The sequence below is a fragment of the Bidens hawaiensis genome, unplaced genomic scaffold, assembly GCF_021521415.1.
Source record: "Bidens hawaiensis isolate Kalapana, Puna unplaced genomic scaffold, B.hawaiensis_p1.1 tig00031199_1, whole genome shotgun sequence".
NCBI classification, from domain to species: Eukaryota; Viridiplantae; Streptophyta; class Magnoliopsida; order Asterales; family Asteraceae; genus Bidens; species Bidens hawaiensis.
In genome coordinates this window covers 119516-139546 of record NW_027505207.1, presented here as the reverse complement: position 1 = coordinate 139546, position 20031 = coordinate 119516, and the positions used below count along the sequence as shown (strand labels likewise).

The 20031-nt window shown below is 38.2% G+C and overlaps 1 pseudogene; it reads left to right on the top strand.

Moving 5' to 3' along the window:
- The first annotated feature begins 259 nt into the window (after positions 1–259).
- Positions 260–1014, top strand: LOC143611476 (ethylene-responsive transcription factor 11 pseudogene; annotated as a pseudogene).
- The last annotated feature ends 19017 nt before the right edge of the window (positions 1015–20031 follow it).

The window sequence follows — 20031 nt, the reverse complement described above, 5'->3', positions numbered from 1 at the left end:
TTGGTTAACAAATGGTTCCCAAAATAGAACATCATGAAAGTGTGTAATTCCAACACCCTTAATATAGCAAAATATTGGTGGCTAGTAAAACCTCTTGAATTTAGCCCTAGGCCACGGATAAGGACCCTTAAAAACAATTTCAATTTCAATTTCAATTTCAATTTATTTCACATCACTACTCACGCGCCATTTCTCCCGCGCGTATCATCTTTTTACAACTATATAAACACCCATATCCACCCATTCATTCTCACACACAATGGTCCCTCACCGGAAACCTGACCCCAACAACACCGCCGCCGTAACCGCCAACACCTCCGCCGCCAATAACGGCGGCGGCGAGGCTCGCTACCGCGGCGTACGGAAGCGGCCGTGGGGCCGGTACGCCGCTGAGATAAGAGATCCAGGTAAGAAGACACGTGTCTGGTTAGGCACATTTGACACCGCCGTCGAGGCGGCGCGTGCGTACGACGCCGCCGCTATTCAGTTCCGCGGCGATAAGGCGAAGACGAACTTTCCGTCGCCGGTTGAATTCACCTGCGGCGGCGGAGATAGCAGCACCGTCGAGTCGTCTAACTCCGTTCCCGTGACGGTGCCGGTGGCTCCGGCGGCGGCGGCGATGGATCTCCGGCTAACGAATGCTAGGTTTCCGGTGGCGCATTCGTTGTTTTTGTTTCATTCGCAGATCGATCAGCTGGCGAAACGGACCGGTGGAAAACCTAACGAGAGTGACTCCGATTCGTCATCGGTTGTGAATTGTACGGCGCCGCCGCCGGAGAAGGCGTTTGTGTTTGATTTGGATCTGAATTTGCCGCCGCCGCCAGAAGTCGCCTGAATAGTTTGTTGAGAATCCGTTACCATAACCGTCTTACCGTTACCGTTGATGCCGTTACCGTCAGTTTCGTTTTTTTTATGGATATGAGCTTATGAAGTAATGAGACCCTAAGTTTAAAGAAAGATATATTATTATTAGATATATAATGTAATAGGATTAAAAATTAAAAGTTGAAAGTTTAAAAGTTTAAAGCAAGCGGCCTGAAAATCTGTTTTTATGCGCCGATAATGTTATATGTTATATTTATAAATTTAAATTAAATATTGAATCTTACTTCCGATTTTACGAACGTGCACTTCATCTCAATAATAAAGTTTCGTGGTTAGATTCAGCTAATTTCGTTAATGTGATGATGATAATGTCGTTAAAGTGTGTGGTAATAGTGGTAATATTGAATTTTATTTAAACGGGTAGTGTTTAAGTCGAAATAGTGGTTACTTTGAATTTTATTCTACCTGCGGGTATTGCTTACGTTGAAATAATGGTAATACTGAATTTTATTTAAAAAGTAGGGTGTACATCGAAACAGAGAAAAACGTGTTGGTTGTACAGTATGTATTGGTTGTTGTACTTTGAAAATCTAGTTTACAAATGTGTTGACAAGTGTAAGTGCATGCCGAAAGGATCAGACGGCTTGAGATAATTGATGCTTCATACGCCGTCTGCCTCCAAAAATAGACAACTTTATATTTCATTTTAGTGCTTGAAAATGTTATAAAAATGATAATATAATATATTGAATAAAATCTATTGGTTTGTAATATACTAAAAGTGAATTGAAATGGAATGTATGGAAAGTGATAAGGCTGAGGGGTGTGGAGCGCGAGAAAGGGCGCAAGAGGTCAGCCGCTCGCGCCCCGGGGCGCGAGCACCACACCACCGAGGCGCGAGAGGGGCGCGAGAGGGGCGCGAGCGCGGAAAAAGAGGCAGGCGCGGATGGGCTAGCGGCTGGGAATGGCGTGAAGGAGGCTTGGGATGCGTGAATAGAGCCGTTGGGCTCGTTTTTTATTAAAAAAAAATTTTTTTTTTCTCTGTATATATCTATATCAAATACAAACCAACAACAATATAAAACATACAATTTTTTCTCTCTATTAAACCTATATCAAACCCAAACCAACACCAATATCACATACCAATATCACATACCACACCCAAAACCCAAAATCACCCCATCTTCCAAACCTTTTTTTAAAAACATGGCTGGAAATTGGTACCCAAACCTAGATTCAGATTACAGTTACGACGATTTATGGTCGGCACCGAACCAAGCGATGTTTTATTCGGGGTCGCAACAATCATCCGGCTTTCAACCATCCAACATACAACCGTCTCCTAACTTTGTAGTTCCGGAGACACAAGAACCAGAAGGTGAAGCTGCGGGACAAAGAAGACGCGTCCACCGGAAAAAACAAGTTGCAACGGACGGGTCGGGTTCGGCTTCGACTGGAAGGACGAAACGGAAAACCACTCCGTGGTCATCGGATGAGAAGGAAGCCCTGTGTCGGGCTTGGATAGTCATTTCTGAGGATCGGCGTTGCGGTAATTGTTTTAACGTTTTTAAAAATGATTTTTAATAAAAAAGTTAAATAAAAAAGTTAAATGACTTACAAATTTATTTATGCATTTTGCAGCGGACTACCAAAAGAGCAAGGTCTTTTGGACAAAGGTTAGGGAGACGTTCTATTCGCTCGTTGGGAGTACAGAGCGGAACGCCGATATGATTTCGGGTCGGTGGACCGAAATCAGAAAATTTGTCGGCTTGTTTACTAATCTGTTCAACAGGAACGCCGGTCGTATGAGACCAAGTGGCAGTGACGATTTGGCGGTTTATAATTTCACTGTCGAAGAGTGGAAGCAGGAGTGCCTGCGGAGGTATGGGACGGTGAAGACGTGGGACGGTGTAAAGGTGTGGGAGAGGTTGAGAAGGTGTTCTAAGTGGGTTGAGCTGGTGGCGCCGGACCTTGATGCGGAAGTAGGGCCGAAACGGACTAAAACTAGTTCGTCTGGAGCGTATAGCACTTCCGCCGGGTCGGATTGCCGGGTTGGATTCGACCTAAACGTTGCGGGGGAGGAAACGTCTTCACCGCCGAGGAGGCGGCCATTGGGAAGGGACGCCAGGGGCAAAAAACCGGCTGAGGGGGAAGCCGTAAACATCAACGATCTTGTTGAATCCCTCAATAAATTCAACAAAACCATGGAGGTGGTCTCTAATGACAAAAAGGAAAAAAAAAGAATGAGAGATTTGGAATTCCTTACAAGAGACTTCAGTAACCTAAATCCGGTCGACCAAATGCTGATGGAAAAACAAAAGGAACGTATCCGGAAGAGGTTGATCGAAGAAGACCAAGCCGAAGAATAAGAATAATGTTTTTTTTTAGTACTTTAATTTTTTTTTAGATATTAATGTGTTTTTTTAATTAATGAGTGTTTTTTTTAAATAATTTATGAGTTTTTTTAATAATACGTTTTTTTAATACATTTATAAAAAAATAAAAAAAAAACCGCTCGCGCCCCCTCTCGCGCCCCTCCACACCATGTCCCGGGGCGCGAGCACCACTACCAACACCCATCTTATCAAGTTTCTCTCTCTGCCACACGTCACAATATTATTGGCTGGCGCCCCCACTCGCGCCCCCTCTCGCGCCCCCCACACCCCTCAGCCTAATGGTGTTTGTTTTTCTAATGATGTTGACCTTTGTATTAAATCAAAGTTTGAATTTTGACACCTTGTAGTTTTTATATTAATTTTATAATAATAAGTCATAATCAAGGGATACATGTACCTACTTTTAATAAGTTCTTCAACCTAAACTATGTAAAACCGTCGGCTCCTTCACCATCCACGCCGTATGGTGTAATGGTAAAATTTCTAACAATTTTTGTTCTAATGATATGCAATTTAAATTGTATAATTTCAACAATATTTGTTTTAATGATATACAATTTAACAGAGAGTAAAACCGTCTACACCGTATGATCTACTTGTTTAAATTCAACAATTTTGTTTTAGTGATGCAATTTAATAGAGAGTAAACAAGTAAAGGTTTGAATTCGAGTTTGAAAAACTATTAATATGTTAGCTTGAGATTAAATTAAACGGCTCAAGATTTAGTTAAACGGGTAGAGCACGAGTTTAACTTGTAGTCTTGTATAATAGTCATACTTGATCATTTTAACAAACTTATTTACAAATAATGGAGCTTATTTATATGACACTTGTTATTCATTTATCATATCCACTATAAATTAGTTGTGGCTCAATGATAGAGCATTTACTTTACTAGTGAGAGGTAGGGGGTTCAAACCTCACTACTACCAATTTATATGGGAGATATAAGGGATGACCATGGTTTGCATGGTTCGAGTCCTGATCTCACCCGGTTTTACCGGCTCCTCGCTGTCGTGCCATTTGGCGGGCGTGGGGGTCGGGTTTTATCCGGTGAATCCCTCAATAGGTGGACCGCTAGGGGCTTCGTCCGTCCGGACTAGTGGCCGGCTCGGGCTACCTTTAGCCAATAGGAGCCGCGTACGGAGTACCCAGCGTTACTTAATTGGTCGTTAAAAAAAAATTATCATATCCACTTGTCCTTGTTTTGAACTGAGAAATCTTTATTTGTTATTTATTTCAACTTTCATTTCTTTTATCAGTTGATGTATTTATTAACACAAAAACTTATAACTACCTCGTATTAATTAAGTGGGAATACTGCATACTAGTTACTACCTCACCTAATGTTTACCTCATGCCGATTTTCTTTTATAATACTATTAACAATACACTTCTTTTTATTTATTAAGTTTTTAATTTTATAATTTCTATAACTTGTGCTCTTAACTTAAAAGAAATATATGAATGCACAATATATTATTTTGTCAAGATTATGATATATTTTTTTATTAAAAACAAAGTTCTATTCAAAATAATACCTTCTTTGATATTGTAAAGTAGGATCCACATTTTTTACTGAATATCGGTACCGTACCGATGCCTACCAAACAATTTTTTTTACTAAATACTGATACCTTATCGATACATACCATATAACGTTGGTACCAACATTCATTTTTATAGTTTTTGTTTTCAGTACAATTCGATTTCGATATTAATGGACTTCCGACATTAAACGGGCGTAATACTTCCATAATCAGCACAATATCTTGTATATGATTTTACTAGATTTCGGTTTGCGTATTCTGGTTTGGTAACGTTGTTGGAGTTGTATTCAAAGTAACTAAGACTATAAAACTAAAAATATTATCTAACACATCTTATATAAATTTATATCCATTTCTTACATATAACTTTTCCATTATACATTAATGAAAAGTACTAATTCATAGCTTCTTTTTTATGTATGTTTTCAACTATATTTGAATACCGATTCAAAGGGCGAGCACTGAAATGAGAAAGGCTTGTAGACTCGTGACGCTGAACCCCTAGAGCTATTGAAGAAAAATCCGAGGCTCACTCGCTGCCCTAAGCCCTACAGTTCCTTCGCTTACCGCCTAAGATGAATCTATTGCCTCCCCTTTATGTGGGGTTGAAAGTACACGTGTAAATGCAATATTTATGTGGTGGGTTGGAACCAGAGGGCTAAGCAGGAACCAGTGGCCGCCTATCATCAGATCCAACGGTGAGTATTGGCGGTCACATTTATTACTAACAAAGGAAACATGTCTTACTTCTGTTAAGACTGCACTGACGGCGACTCCTCTTTCTTTCATTATTTTCTCCGTATCCTCTTTTTATTTTTTAATAACCGTCTTATGAAACGGCAACTTTTTTGTGTGTTAAGCCATCTTACTCTTTAAATTTGGAGGGCATTGTTATTTTAATTTGGCCAGGCTATGTTGTCTTAACAGAGTCCACGTTGACTTCAGAGTTGCCTTAGGCGTTCCCTTGATAAACAATACCTCCGGCTGTCACTTGACAGTCATTGTGCCACCTAAAAAGCAGAACTCTCGGGCGTAACACAAGGTGGGATGAAAGCCCGATTGGGCTCGGGATTCAAACTGACAATCTCGCAAGGCTTTGCTCAAATCCTTTATTGTCATAATCCACCAAAAGCCACACAAATGAGAATCGAACTGTGGTCTCAAATGAATAATCCAAACCTCCTAAGTCCTACCACTAGGCCACAAGTGAGGGTTAAATGATGAGTTTTACATTAGTATTTAACCTTAATAGTCTTAGGGTAAGGATCCTAAAAGAACTCTTTGAAAATTGAGAACTTTGAGAACCATTTTAAGCCACTAAAAAAACCTTTTAAAAAATCATAAAACGAAAATAAACAAAAATTTTAAAAAAGTATAAAAAAACCAATATTCTTATATTGCATTCCGGTTTCATAAAAAAATAAAATAAAATAAAATAACTTCGTATTATACACATGTGTTTAATTTTATTTAATCTCAAGTTACGTAATGTACACATATGTACATTATCATTTATCTTGAATTGTATATATGTGTATAAAAAAACGTGTATAAAATTTAAAAAATAAGTATTATACATATGTGTATAATTTTGTTAAATCGATATTTTTTTCAATTTTTTTATAAAACCGGGATGAAAAATAACTCTTTTTTTTGTTTTTTTACTTTTTTTATTTTTGAATTTTTTTTGTTTTATTTTTTGTTAAGAAGAGTGTTTTTGTGGTCTAAAATTGTTCTCAAAGTTCTTAATTTCAAATTAGTTCTCACATGATCCTAATCCAATATTCTTATATTGTATTAGTATTATCATAGATATATATTATGTTGACGTGTTTTTATGATTACTAAGGTTTTATAAATCTACAATCTAAAAATGATTCAGTTAAGTTAAAAATAATAACATTGTTACAAGGTGTGAAAGAAAGGTGCCCATCTCATAAGAGTTCAATCATGAAAATGTTATTAAACAGACGATTTTAGCAGTTTCACTGATAAAGGGACTGCCTCCAAAAACACATGTATTGACGAGTGTTCTTTTTAGTAAAACTGTTCACATCATGAAGTCACACTTTGACATGACAAGTAGACAAAAAGACCATTTTTGAGTGTCTACGGGCACAACATGTTCAAGACTTTCTTCTTGTTATCCCTATAGATTGGTTAGGCCAACATATGTCTCCAGTGGAGTATCGTACTATCATTAAGTATCGCATCATGATTCCTCTATTCCATGTTGATGAGATATGCCCTGTTTGTAGCAAGGCGTGTTTAGACTAATGGGAAGCACGCAGTGCATTGTAAGGAGCTTCCGGGGTTCAAGTACATACACAATCTGGTTAGGGATATGCTCTTTGACATATTCAGGTTGGCCGGAATATCTGTTAAGAAATAAGCACCTGTAAAAACCCTGACTGACCCGTTGGAGGGAAGATCACCCTTCGACCGACTGACATTTTGGTGTTTGGGTGGATATGAGGAAAACATGCGTGCGTGGATCTAACAGAAGTTTCCCCTATGGTGGCCTTAAGGAGTAGTGGTTTCACAGTCGGTCAAACTGTTTTAAAAGTTGCTTCATGCAAAGTGACTAAACATGAGAAGGCGTGTCTTAACAACCAACATGTATTTATTCCTTTTGCTGTTGACACTTTTGATTCCTCGCGCCTGAAGTTCTGGAGTTACTTAGCCGAGTTTAACGGGTCATGCATAGTAATGTTATGACTCCAAGATCAGCTGACGTAGTTTTAAAAAGATTGGATTTTGCAATTCAAAACGGGGTTATATGGTTGATAGAAATCAAATAGAAACGAACCATGACATGATTAATTATCAGTGGTAATCATCGGTATTAAGTCACTACTTATCAGTTACAATTTGGTTTATCGATAGCAAATCGTCATCAATGGAAAACTATTGATCACCGATAGTTGTGCTAGCAACAACTGAATTGTTAGTAGTGACTTATGAAGTTTTTTTAGATAAGAATTTTTCAATGATATAACTGTTTGTTAATTATAATCGACATCTGAAACAATTTGTTAGTCCTTCCCTATTCAAGCATGGTTTTTGGTCTATGAAATAGTATGTTGTTTTAAAACATATTCTGCATAAGCATTATTGTTATTACCCGATTGAATTTTCTATTGATAGTTGGTACTATCAATAAATTCAATCCAAAAATGATAATTACATGATTCACAAGAAATATTCAAAACCAGTTCAAAACTCTCCTAAAGTTTACAAGTTCTGATACTAAAAGTTTAGAACTAATAAAAGTTACATAAAGGTTTTATTATTCTGAAGAAATATAAATAGACTGTAAAAATCCATGATGGGATAACAATTGATAAAATGTACACTTTTGTTTTTATTATCTTTTCTTAATTTCACTCTTACAAGTAAATCGGCCGTTTCATTGATGGAAACAAATTTGTCGCTTACATACAAACACAAGGAAAACATGCCAAAAAAGAGCTTGTTAAAACCGCTAGTATTAATGAGTAAAAACATATTGGTTGTCTCTTTCTTGTTTAGTTCAGTTGAGGTATAAATCATTGGGATATTGGCATATAGGTATGGCATTGAAGAGCCACCACGCTATCGCCATTTGAACAGCCAAAACCGCAGGCGCTCCTTGTCAGGAAACGTATAACTCATCGAGGGTTATAAAATGTATATATTAAACAACCACAGAGTTGCAAAATGCAAGGGTATAAGGTTCTTTTCACATAAAAACTAACTTTGGATTCATGTCGGGTAGGGCTGTAAATGAACCGAACCGAACGAGACCTTGTCCGCGTTCGTCCGTTAAGCTTTTGTGTATGTGCCCGTCCATTAAGGAATTAAGTTTGTCCGTATCCGTTCGTTAATATTGTAGACAGAAGCTCACAGACAAATAAACACTAATAGACAAATAAACATACTGACACTAATGGACAAATGAACACTAACAGACACTAATGAAATTAATGGACAGACATACATATCAGACACTAATGAACATTAATGGACAAACATACATAAACGACTATAATGAACAAACGAACATAAACGATGGACATAAGCAAACCTAATGGACGGATGTTATCAAACGGACGTTACCGAACGTTCGCGGACACTATTGAACGAACATGGCCTTTGTTCGTGCTTGTCCGTTAAGCTTATTGAACGATTTTTTGTTCAGTCCGGCTTGTTTATTAAACGGACGAACATAAACGAACTTCTCATCGAACAGACCACCGGTTCGTTACAGCCCTAATGACGGGGCCTAATTGCAAAAAAAAAAAAAAGGTGTTGAACACGAGAATGATATCTGTAAAATGTCCATCACATAATTGATTCATGTAAAACAAATTGACCACGGGATAATTTCTACACATAACTCAAAATACTTTTTAAACAACTAAAATAAACTATGTTGAATAGGATATGGTGGGGTTAAATACTATGAGGTCAGGCCCGGCTCCGAGAAAGGAAAATAAAATTGAGTCGAAGGCCAAAATTTTTTTGGACCTCAAGTAAAAAAAGTTTTTTGTTAGATTTAAACAATTTAATTTTTATACGGGTTTACTTGGTTATAATTTGGGTTGTATAAAAAACTTTTGTTTAAAAATAGGATTAAACATATGTCAAATGAGATTAGAACCAACAACCTTTTGGTTGGGAGTAATACAATTTGCCACTAGACCAAATTATTGGTTATGTAATTGAGTTTAAACATTAAATACACATATTGTATTTAATAAAAAATAATAATTTAAAAAAAATAAAAAACATTCGGGCCTATCGGGTGTCGAGCCTATGACGGTCGACCACCTTGCCATGGCCCAAGGCCGACCCTGTATGAGGTGTTTGCGGAAGTCTATGTCGAGATTTCTCAAGTGGTCACGTGTAACTCCACCGACCCAATCTTTATAACTCTGTTTCTTTCACGCGTTTTCACAATTTCATACCTTTTTCCCGACATTTTCTTTCGTTTAATGTAACACAATCTCTTTATTTATTCAAAGGTAACACCATGAGCATGTTTATTATAATGTGATGGCATTAAATTTAAGGGGGAAAAAAGACAACAATCAGTTAGTTTATATATTTTTTAAACTGAATTGAATATCAGTTAACCATTCAGCCAATATTTTTCTATTTTATTTTTTATTTTTTAAGGATTGAAAAAGCAATCCGATTTTTTAATTTCTTTTGTTGTTGTAAGGTTATAACTTAAAAAAAGACATATATTTTAGGTTAAGGGAGGGATGTGTGATCCTCTCAAGTACTCTAACTTTCACCAATCGTACGCTACCCCGTTATTTATATTCTAAACTACACTAAAAACCCTTAATCATTGGTAACACTCATTTTAAATACACCAAAACCTTTTTTATATAAATAAAGTATAAAAGGTGATTGATTATTAGGTATGTAAGATTGAGGGCCCACAAACTCCAACTTCAACAGTCATATTCATTGGGTACTATAACCCGGTTTCAAAGTTAAACAGGCGGCGACGGTATTCTTTTTGCAGGCAGTATAACCGATTTGGGGTACCCCATGTGCCCTTTCCCCCTTAAGTGGACTTATTTGTGTCAACACGCAAAAAACCTCCTGTCAATATGTCATGTTCATTCTTATATGTTTGACACGATTTTTGGGACCATATTATTCTATCTCATGTTAGGATCGACTCACAACAGTGAACAGGAACCGTTTAATGCCATACTTGGGATCTATGATACAAATTACTAATCTAATGTAACTTAACTACCATTAAAATTGTGAAACATATGTGTATATATTGATGATTGTTTTACTTAACCAGCTTTGTATCTTTCTCATATCTACACTTGGTGTATATTCCTTGAAATATTTATTTTAATTATTAAATTATTTATTATCTTGAGACCGGTCTGACCATAGTAAACTGCTAACGATATATTTTTTACAAGGGTATCTGCTCCATGTGATAATATCTTGTCAATTACAATATAGATGTACAATTCTTGAGGTTTTTGCTAGTTTTTCATTAGATTTTTTTATGAAATTTGCCATTCAAAAATAATATAGATATACAATTTAGATATGGAATCATGTTCATTATTGTTTCTAACCAACTTATACTATCATAACATAAGAGTTGCATACCTTTAATTTATGCTGGTCTGGTTCAATATAGACCGTCGCACACCCACTTAACATACAAAATCAAATAAACAAAATTAAAGAGAGTTGTAGTGTAGTGTAGTACTGTTTTGTTTTGAAACAATCAATTATATAAGTGGCCCAATACATGACTCAACTAAAACAAGTGGACTCTTCACTAGGCCCAATCATTTCAACAACGGTTTGGTTATGGTTATAAGCCTAAACCGACTCATGCTCTCTTATAGGTGGGTGTACAAAAGAACCGGTTCCGAACCCGACCCGGTGGTTCCTACCCGAAAACCGGACTCGACCCTATACCCAGAACCGGAACCGACCTTGACCCGGTGGAACTGGTTCCGCCAATACCCGATCAAAACCCGACTCTACCCTACCCGAAACCCAGAAAAACCCCGATGGAACCGGTCAAAACCAGGTCAAATCTCGACTATACCCGGAACCGGTTTCTACCCATACCCGGTTTTGACTTTTGTTGACCATACCCGGTTCTGGTTCCTAAGAATACCCGGTTTGTGCACCTCTATAGGTGGCTCGTGAACTTAACTCTCATGGACCAACTTAACTTGGGCCTGCCGGCATATATTGTTATACTGCTATGCCGTTCGAACTAAGAAATGTAGGAGCGACGTACCAAAGACTAGTCAACATGATGTTCAAGGACCAATTGGGCAAGACTATGGAGGTATACATAGATGATATGGTGGTGAAGTCGAAGAAGGCAGAGGATCACCTTAGAGACCTTGAGGAAGCATTCAATATCATTGACCATTATAACATGAAACTAAATCCGTCCAAATGCCACTTCGGTGTTAAGGTCGGAAAGTTTCTGGGATATATGGTCACAAAAAGAGGAACTGAAGCAAGCCCGGAGCAGATCGAAGCCATTGTCAATCTCAAGTCTTCTGCGAATGCCAAAGACATCCAGAGACTCACCGGAAGAATAACAGCCTTGAATAGATTCATCTCAAGATCCTTCGAGAAGTGCAAAGACTTCTATGATATCCTTAGAAAAAACAAGAAGTTTGAATGGACTAAAAAACATGAAGCTGTGGATGGAGAATCCTTGTATCTATATCTTGCTGTGTCAGGAAGTGCGGTGAGTGCAGTCTTGGTAAAAGATCATGAAGGTGAACAACATCCTGTATACTATGTAAGTAAAAGTCTTTTAGATGCGGAGTCCAGGTATTCTCATTTAGGAAAGCTAATTCTTGCACTTATTATGGCTTATACTAAACTGAGACATTATTTTGAAACTCACCCTATTATTTTGAGAACTAACTATCCTGTAAAGAATGTTCTTAGAAAACCAGAGTTATCAGGTAGAATGACTAAGTGGGCTGTAAAGTTAAGTGCATATGATATCCAATACGAGCCAAGAACAGCAATCAAGTCTCAAGCACTAGCGGACTTTGTGGCTGATTTCACTAGTGATCTACAAAAAGAAGCTGACTTGGAAGTCCAACAACTGGAAAAGACCAAGGATCCTTAGATACTCTTCACAGATGGAGCATCCAACGTGAGAGTAACAGGATTAGGGATCCTACTGAAATTGCCACAAGGGGACATATTACCCCAGTCCATAGCTTGTGAGTTCCAGGCAACAAACAATGAAGCAGAGTACGAGGCTTTAATCGCAGGTTTGCAATTAGCCAAAAGCATGAGGATCAGGTATCTTTAAGTTTATGTAGATTATTTATTGATAACTAACCACTTTAACGGCTCGTATGCTGTTAAAGGTGAGAAACTAATGAAATATTTAGATGTTGTGAAGGAATTATCGAAATCCTTCGAAATATTTAGTATTACACAGGTACCGAGGTAAGAAAACGCTGGGGCAGATGCCTTAGCAAACTTTGCCTCATCTCTGAAGATTCCTGAGGATTTGAAAATCCCAATAATCCACATTCTCGCGCCAGCAATAAGAGAACAAGAAGTTGGGGAGATAACAAAAGATAAAGAAATCGTGCTCTGGGATCCTTTATCCTCAAATAACAAAGGATCATGGATCCATCCTATCAAGAACTATATTCAGACTGGAGAAATTCCAGCCACAGAAAATCCCAAGTCCTTCAAGCTCAAGGTATCCCAACATATTTTATTAGATAATATGGTATATAGAAAATCTCTTGCAGGTCCATATCTGAGATGCATCGAGGATCCTGAGATCCAAGAAGTACATAAGGATTTTCACGAAGGAGATTGCGGCAATCACACAGGTGGAAGAGTGTTATTTTCCAGGATACTCAGAACTGGATACTTCTGGCCAACAATGAAGAAGGATGCAGTGGAGTATTCAAAGAAGTGTGATGCTTGCCAAAGACACGCGAATATCCTTCATCAACCAGCGGAGCCTCTATATCCTATATCCTCCTCATGGCCTTTCATGAAATGGGGTATGGATATTGTAGGCAAACTGCCAAAAGCACCAGGTGGAAAAGTCTTTATGCTTGCTATGACTGACTACTTCTCAAAATGGATTGAGGCAGAAGCATTTGTACAAGTCCGAGAAAGGGAAGTAATATCTTTTATTAAACGAAATATTATAACTAGATTTGGTATTCCCGCTGAAATTGTTTGTGACAATGGTTCCCAGTTTATCGGGAAGAGAACCATTAACTTTTGTGACAGTTGGGGCATCAAAATGATTACTTCGACTCTGGTTCATCCTCAAGCCAATGGTCAAGCAGAGTCTAGCAACAAGATCATCATCAACAATCTAAAGAAGAAGCTAGGATCCAAGAAGGGAAAATGGGCTGAAGAACTTCCTTATGTTCTCTGGGCAGACAAAACTACACCCAAAAATGCAACAGGCCAGACACCCTTCTCTTTGGTGTTTGGATCAGAAGCAGTAATTCCCACAGAAATGGTGGTTCCTACTGCGAGAACTAGCATCCGTGATCCTGAAGCCAATGAAGAAATCCTTCTTGAAGACTTGGATACTATAGAAGAACTCAGAGATCTAGCAAAAATCAGAATGGCAGCTTATCAATAAAGGGTAGCTGGGACATATAACAAAAATATCAGAATCAGAAGATTTCAAGAAAGAGATCTAGTATTGAGGAAAGCCTTCCAAAACACAACAAATCCGGCTGATGGGAAGCTAGCGCCCAAATGGGAAGGACCTTATCAAATTGAGTCGGAAGCAGGAAATGGGGCATATCATTTGCTCACAATGGAAGGCAACAGGTTACCAAGAGCATGGAATGTCATTCACCTCAAGAAATATTTTTTCTGATCAGGATCCACTATCCTGAGAGGATATATTATCCGGAAAAAGGATCTAGGACCCTTAAATCGGTAACATCTTTCTCATCTGTTATTCCTTTTGAATTATTATTAATTTAAGGATAATATGTTCTTAACACTTTATCTTTTCCAAGTTTTGAGTAACCATGCAGGATTGTAATGATTCATTTGATGTTCAAGAGGTTGGTCACCTCTCCTTTGCATTTAAGGTACTTTACTATTTCCCTTGGCCTAGCCCACGTTTGGATATGACCCCCGATGGTCATATCCCCTAAGGTTTAAAGGTTTTCACCTTTCTCATGATCGCCAGTTGCGCACGCTATCCAACATATAGTTCGGGGCAGCGGGACCAATACACGCTTAGTGGCTGACAATTTCATTGCCTTCGGCTATATGGAGGATCCTACGGATTATGGTAGACGTACCATACCTTCGGTTTATAACGTTTTCACGTTATCTCATGTTTGGGCTAAATCCTGGTTAGGGCGAGACCCTAGTTAACATCCGTATCTTTGGGCCAGTCCCCAGTTTGGGCTTGTCCCCAGTTTGTTGGGCTTGTCCCAAGTTTATTTTATGGGCTTGTCCCCAGTCACACGAGCTTGTCCCCAGTTGCACGGGCTTGTCCCCAGAATATTTGTTGGGCTTGTCCCCAGTTTAACGGGTTTGATCCCAGTTAATAATATGAATTATTTGCAGCGAATTTTCTAAGTTCTTACTGAAGATCAAGAAACTAAGGCCCCGGATCCTAAAGCTACTCTTGTAAGAAACATTAAGAGTTCAATACTTCTGGTAACTTAGGTCTATCTAGACCTTCTGGTATGATCTTTATTGATTAACTTAAGTTTGATATTTATTGCAATAACTTTGGATATTCCGGTTAGAAAGGTTATTCTTTTAAAGTTATTTGATTAATAAAGTCTTTAGCTATTTTCGGGATACTTTATCCTAAAATTTGTCCTTTGGGAAAATTTTTCTTGTATAAATTTTATTAATTAATAAAAATGTCTTATCCTAAGATTTATGATTTAAGGATATTCTTTTCTAAATATTTTTTTATAAGGATATTCTATTCTAAACGATTTTTAAAGATCTTTATCCTAAAAATCTTTTACTCAAGATTATTTATCAAATTATTAACAATGCTAAACTTATATGCAACAAGTTTTTGAAAATAAATAACAAGTAAATAGTCAAAAGATTTATATATTAATTAAAATAAGCCACAAGGACTTATCCAAAATTCTTAACCCGGATTTCACCATACGAAAAGATGGATCATCCATCCGGGTTAAGTAAGAGTTACTAACAGTTCAAAAGTGCAGGAAAATTAAAAACAGGGGCAACAAAGGCTTCATCCCCACAAACAGAGGATCCCTCCACCTTTGTCACCCCCGCATATTGTCTTAAGGATCATAGATCCTTTATCCTAAATACTATTGTTTATTACAGACTATAGAAATTGTTCATAAAAACATCAACACCAAATAAAAAAAGTGGGCTCGGGCCTTGTCTTTAATATCCTTCATCGCCCACTTAAGCTGCATCTTCAACCGTAGCATCACCTTCCCCCTTGCCAGCTTCAACCGCCTCCTTAACGCCACTGGTCCCAGCCTCGGTGTTCTCAACCATCTCTTCATCATCCTCACCACCAAGGTCGTCAAGAGCAGCCTTCCATTTCTCCACATCCCAAGCCGACTTGTCGAAAGCAGGATCACCGGCCTCCTTCGCCATCTTGATCCGCGTCTGGAATACCGACCTGGCAGCCCACACCTTGGCTTCATCAGTCGCCTGCTCCACTGCCTCTTGACGTTGGGCTTCGGCTGAGGATATCTGATCCTCCAATTGTATTTTGAGTTGGATCATAGCTTTATCCTTATCAACCGCAGCTTTCCCTAACCCGGACATTTTCTCGCTCATCTGAAGGATAGTCTTTTCATAATGGTCCCTCATAGCGATCACAGCCTACCTATAAATTTCATGTCAAAATTGGGACAATACTGGATCCTAAATCACCAACGGGGAAAATATGGTATACTTACAGAGCAGACAATGTCACAGTGAGTCTCGGGATCAGAGGATCTTTTCCTCTTGGAAGCTGCGGATTTGGCCCTGGTTGTGGCGGTCTTGGGCTCGGAGCTAGTGCCAGCCTTTGAAGTCTCCTTCTTGACAGTAGGAGAAGTAACCATACAGTCGATGTCATCAAGGGAGAACTTGAGAGCGGACTTTCCTGATTTCTTGGTGTCTGTAGAAGAGAAATCGACAGATAAGTATTCTATTTTATTTTATTTACTTTAAAATGATTAACTTACTTGACATGTTTGAACTTGAAGAGATATCACAAAAACCTTCAACAAACCGAGCTTGAAAGGTCCTAACTTCGGTATCCAGTGCTAGGAACCGTTTTGCCTTTTCTTCTGTTCCAGGTAGCTTGCTCAATGAAGCGAAGTTCTCAACTGCGGACAACAGAAAAGAATAAGTCTTAAAACTGAAGAATAAAGGATCCTACTATTCCTTAAGAATCCAGGATCCTACCCTTCGTGACCCACGTTGAAGGAAGATCAGCCCCCCTGGTATTGAGTCGCGTTTAACGAAGAAAAATTGATTCCTCCACACGGAATCATTTAGCGTGGCTTTGGAGATCGGATGGGGCTGTCGGGGCTTGGATTTGAAGATGAAATGGGCAGAACCGAAGGTAGTGAGGGTATACAAATATGACAACTCCGGAAGGCCAAAATCGATTTTTTTCTCCTTGATGATTCTTTCGATAGTGCTAAGAACTCTCCAGATCATCGTCATAGCTTGTATGTAAGATATGCCGGTAGAATCGAAAAAACTTTGGGTAAAAGGCGGAAAAGGGTATTTATAGCCGATAAGAAAGGGAGTTGCCGGAAAGCAGACCCAAACCTTGGAGTAAACATCGCATCTAATGCTTGATTCATAGGGTCGGAACAGGGTTTCTGAAGGAAACAATGTACAAAAATTGTCGACCTCGGGATCCGTAAGCTTACAAATTTCAGAAGATGGGTTGGAGAGCAGACATTGGGGTTCCATTTCTACTAGTTCGGAACCACCGGATGACTGTTCAGAAGGTTTAGAAGGGGCCGGAGAAGAAGAAGCGGCGGACATGATTAAAGAAAATAAAATAGAAAGGTTAGAAGAATACCTGATGCGTCGGATGAAGGTGTGTATATAATCAAAGATATAGGGCGGCATATATAGACGATTGTAATTAACCTTGGGGGCTAAATGGTAAATTTTCTGGCAAAACCGTCCCATCCATCAGTTTTCACAGTGATTTTGAATTTCAAAATGACAGTTGTGTTCCACTGTCACCCGCCATTTTGGGGACAATTGTTAGGCCACGATTTTTATACTGAGGATCCTTTATCCTTGACTGTCTTATGGATAGTTTATTCTTGAAATATACGTTAGGATATAAAGGATCGACGATCCTCGGTATTATTTGTTTACTAATGATTGCTTTTAGTATGGTGATGTGTTAGACATGTATAGCAACTTTAAAATGTACTTGTACGAGTTATCCTCACGGGACATCCTATAGTTGGAACGTGGATCCAGGATCCTAATTCAACATAGTTAATTATGGACGAACTCTCTAGAAGATTGATGTTTAAATATCAACAACGGCTGTGTGACTCATTCTTCCGCTTATTTCGCTAATGGGTAGCTATTGGCATGTGGTCAAAGGTCGTGGAGCGGCTAGGTGGAAGACTTCCAGATAAATAGGAAAGATCGTTATTGTTATTATCTTATTTAAATGAGATATGATCGAGTATGAAAAAAACACATGTACTTACACACACTAGAGCAGAACTAAACACTCTCTCTACACTAGCTTTCTTTGTAATCTCGATCATATACTCCATAAACACTTGTAATCACTTATTGTTCATTAATAAACTCGACGGTGATAGTTTTCACCGTCCGGGGGTTTTTTATGCCGGAGACCACGATAACCATACACTCATCGACCAAAGGTTACCTTGTTGATCATTGACTAAAGTGCTTCGACCAAAGATTATCCTATTAATCCTTGACCGGAGTTATTTTACCAACGATTACCTCGATAAGTTTTGACCGAAGTAAGACTATCGTGATTAAGGGCTTTTTCCCTCGTGATCAAACCATTGTGTTCACCAATATCACGCTTATACACTTGTTAATATCAAGTTAGCACCTTACCTCACATAACAGATTTGGATACTTGATCCTTAGCTGATTTTTGTCCAAAACAGTTTTCACCGTCCGAGGGTTTTTTGTGCCGGAGATTACTATAATCAGGTACTATCCGACCAAAGGTTACCTTGTTGATCCTTGACCGAAGTGATTCGACCAAAGATTATCTTGTTAATCCTTGACCGAAGTCATTTTATCAAAGATTGCCTTGTTAAGTTTTGACCGAAGTAAGATTATCGTAATTAAGGGCTTTTTCCCTCGTGATCAAATCATTGTGTTCACCAAGATTTCGATTATACATTCACTATTATCTTGTTAGCACTATACCTCACTTTTATGAATTTGGATACATTATCCTTAGCTGATTTTTATCCAAAACAGTCATAATCCACCAAAAGCCACACAAATGAGAATCGAACTTTGGTCTCAAATGAATAATCCAAACCTCCTAAGTCCCACCACAGGCCTGGCTCCGAGAATGCGAAAAAAATTTCGTGCCAAAGGCGAAATTTTTTTGGGACTTTAGTAAAAGGATTTTTTTTTTGTTTAAACAATTTAATTCCAAATGGGCTTACTTTATTATAATTTGAGTTGTGAAAAAAAAATTTGTATAAAATAAGCTTAAATGTCTCAAGTAAAATTAGAACCCGCAACCTATTGGTTAAATGTCATACCCATTACCACTAGACCAAGCTAGCGGTCATGTAATTGTGTTGAAACATTGAATATACATATATTTTTTCATAAAAGTAAACATAATTTAAAAAAAAAATTCGGGCCTAGCGAGGTGTCGGGCATGTGGCCGTCGACTACCCCGCCATACCCCATAGACGGCCCTGTCCTACCACTAGGCCACAAGTGAGGGTTAAAGGGTGACTTTTACATTATATATTATTTAACCCTAATAGCCTTATATGGCATTAGTATTATCATTGATATATATTATGTTGACGTGTTTTTATGATTACAAAGGTTTTAAATATATACGATCTAAAAATGATTCAGTTAGGTTAAAAAGAATAACATTGTTACACGAGTGCTTTTTTAGTAACATTTTAACATGACAAGTAGACAAAAGATTATTTTGAGTGTCTACGAGCACAACATGTTCAGGATTTTCTTCTTGCTATCCCTGGAGATGGGCTAGGCCAACATATGTCTCCAGTGGAGTATCGTACTATCCTTAAGAGCCGCTTCATGATTCCTTTATTCCTAGTTGTTTGTCGCAAGGCGTGTATAGACTCTTATGGGAAGCAAGCGGTGCATTGTAAGGATCTCCCGAGGTTCAAATACTGACACGATCTGGTTAGGGATATGTTATTTAACATATTCAGGTGTGCCGGAATTTCTATTAAGAAATAAGCACATGTGAATTCCCTGACTAACCCGTTGGAGGGAAGATCACCCTTCGATTGGCTGACATTTTGGTGTTTAGATGGATATGAGGAAAACATGTGTATGCGGATCTAACAGAGGTTTCCCCTATGGTGGTCTTAAGAAGTAGTGGTTTGGCAGTCAGTCAAGCTGTTTTAAAAGTTGCTTCATGCAAAGTGACTAAACATGAGAAAACGTGTCTTGACAACCAACATGTATTTATTCATTTTGCTTTTGACACTTTTGATTTCCTCGCGTCTAAAGTTGTGGAGTTACTTAGCAGAGTT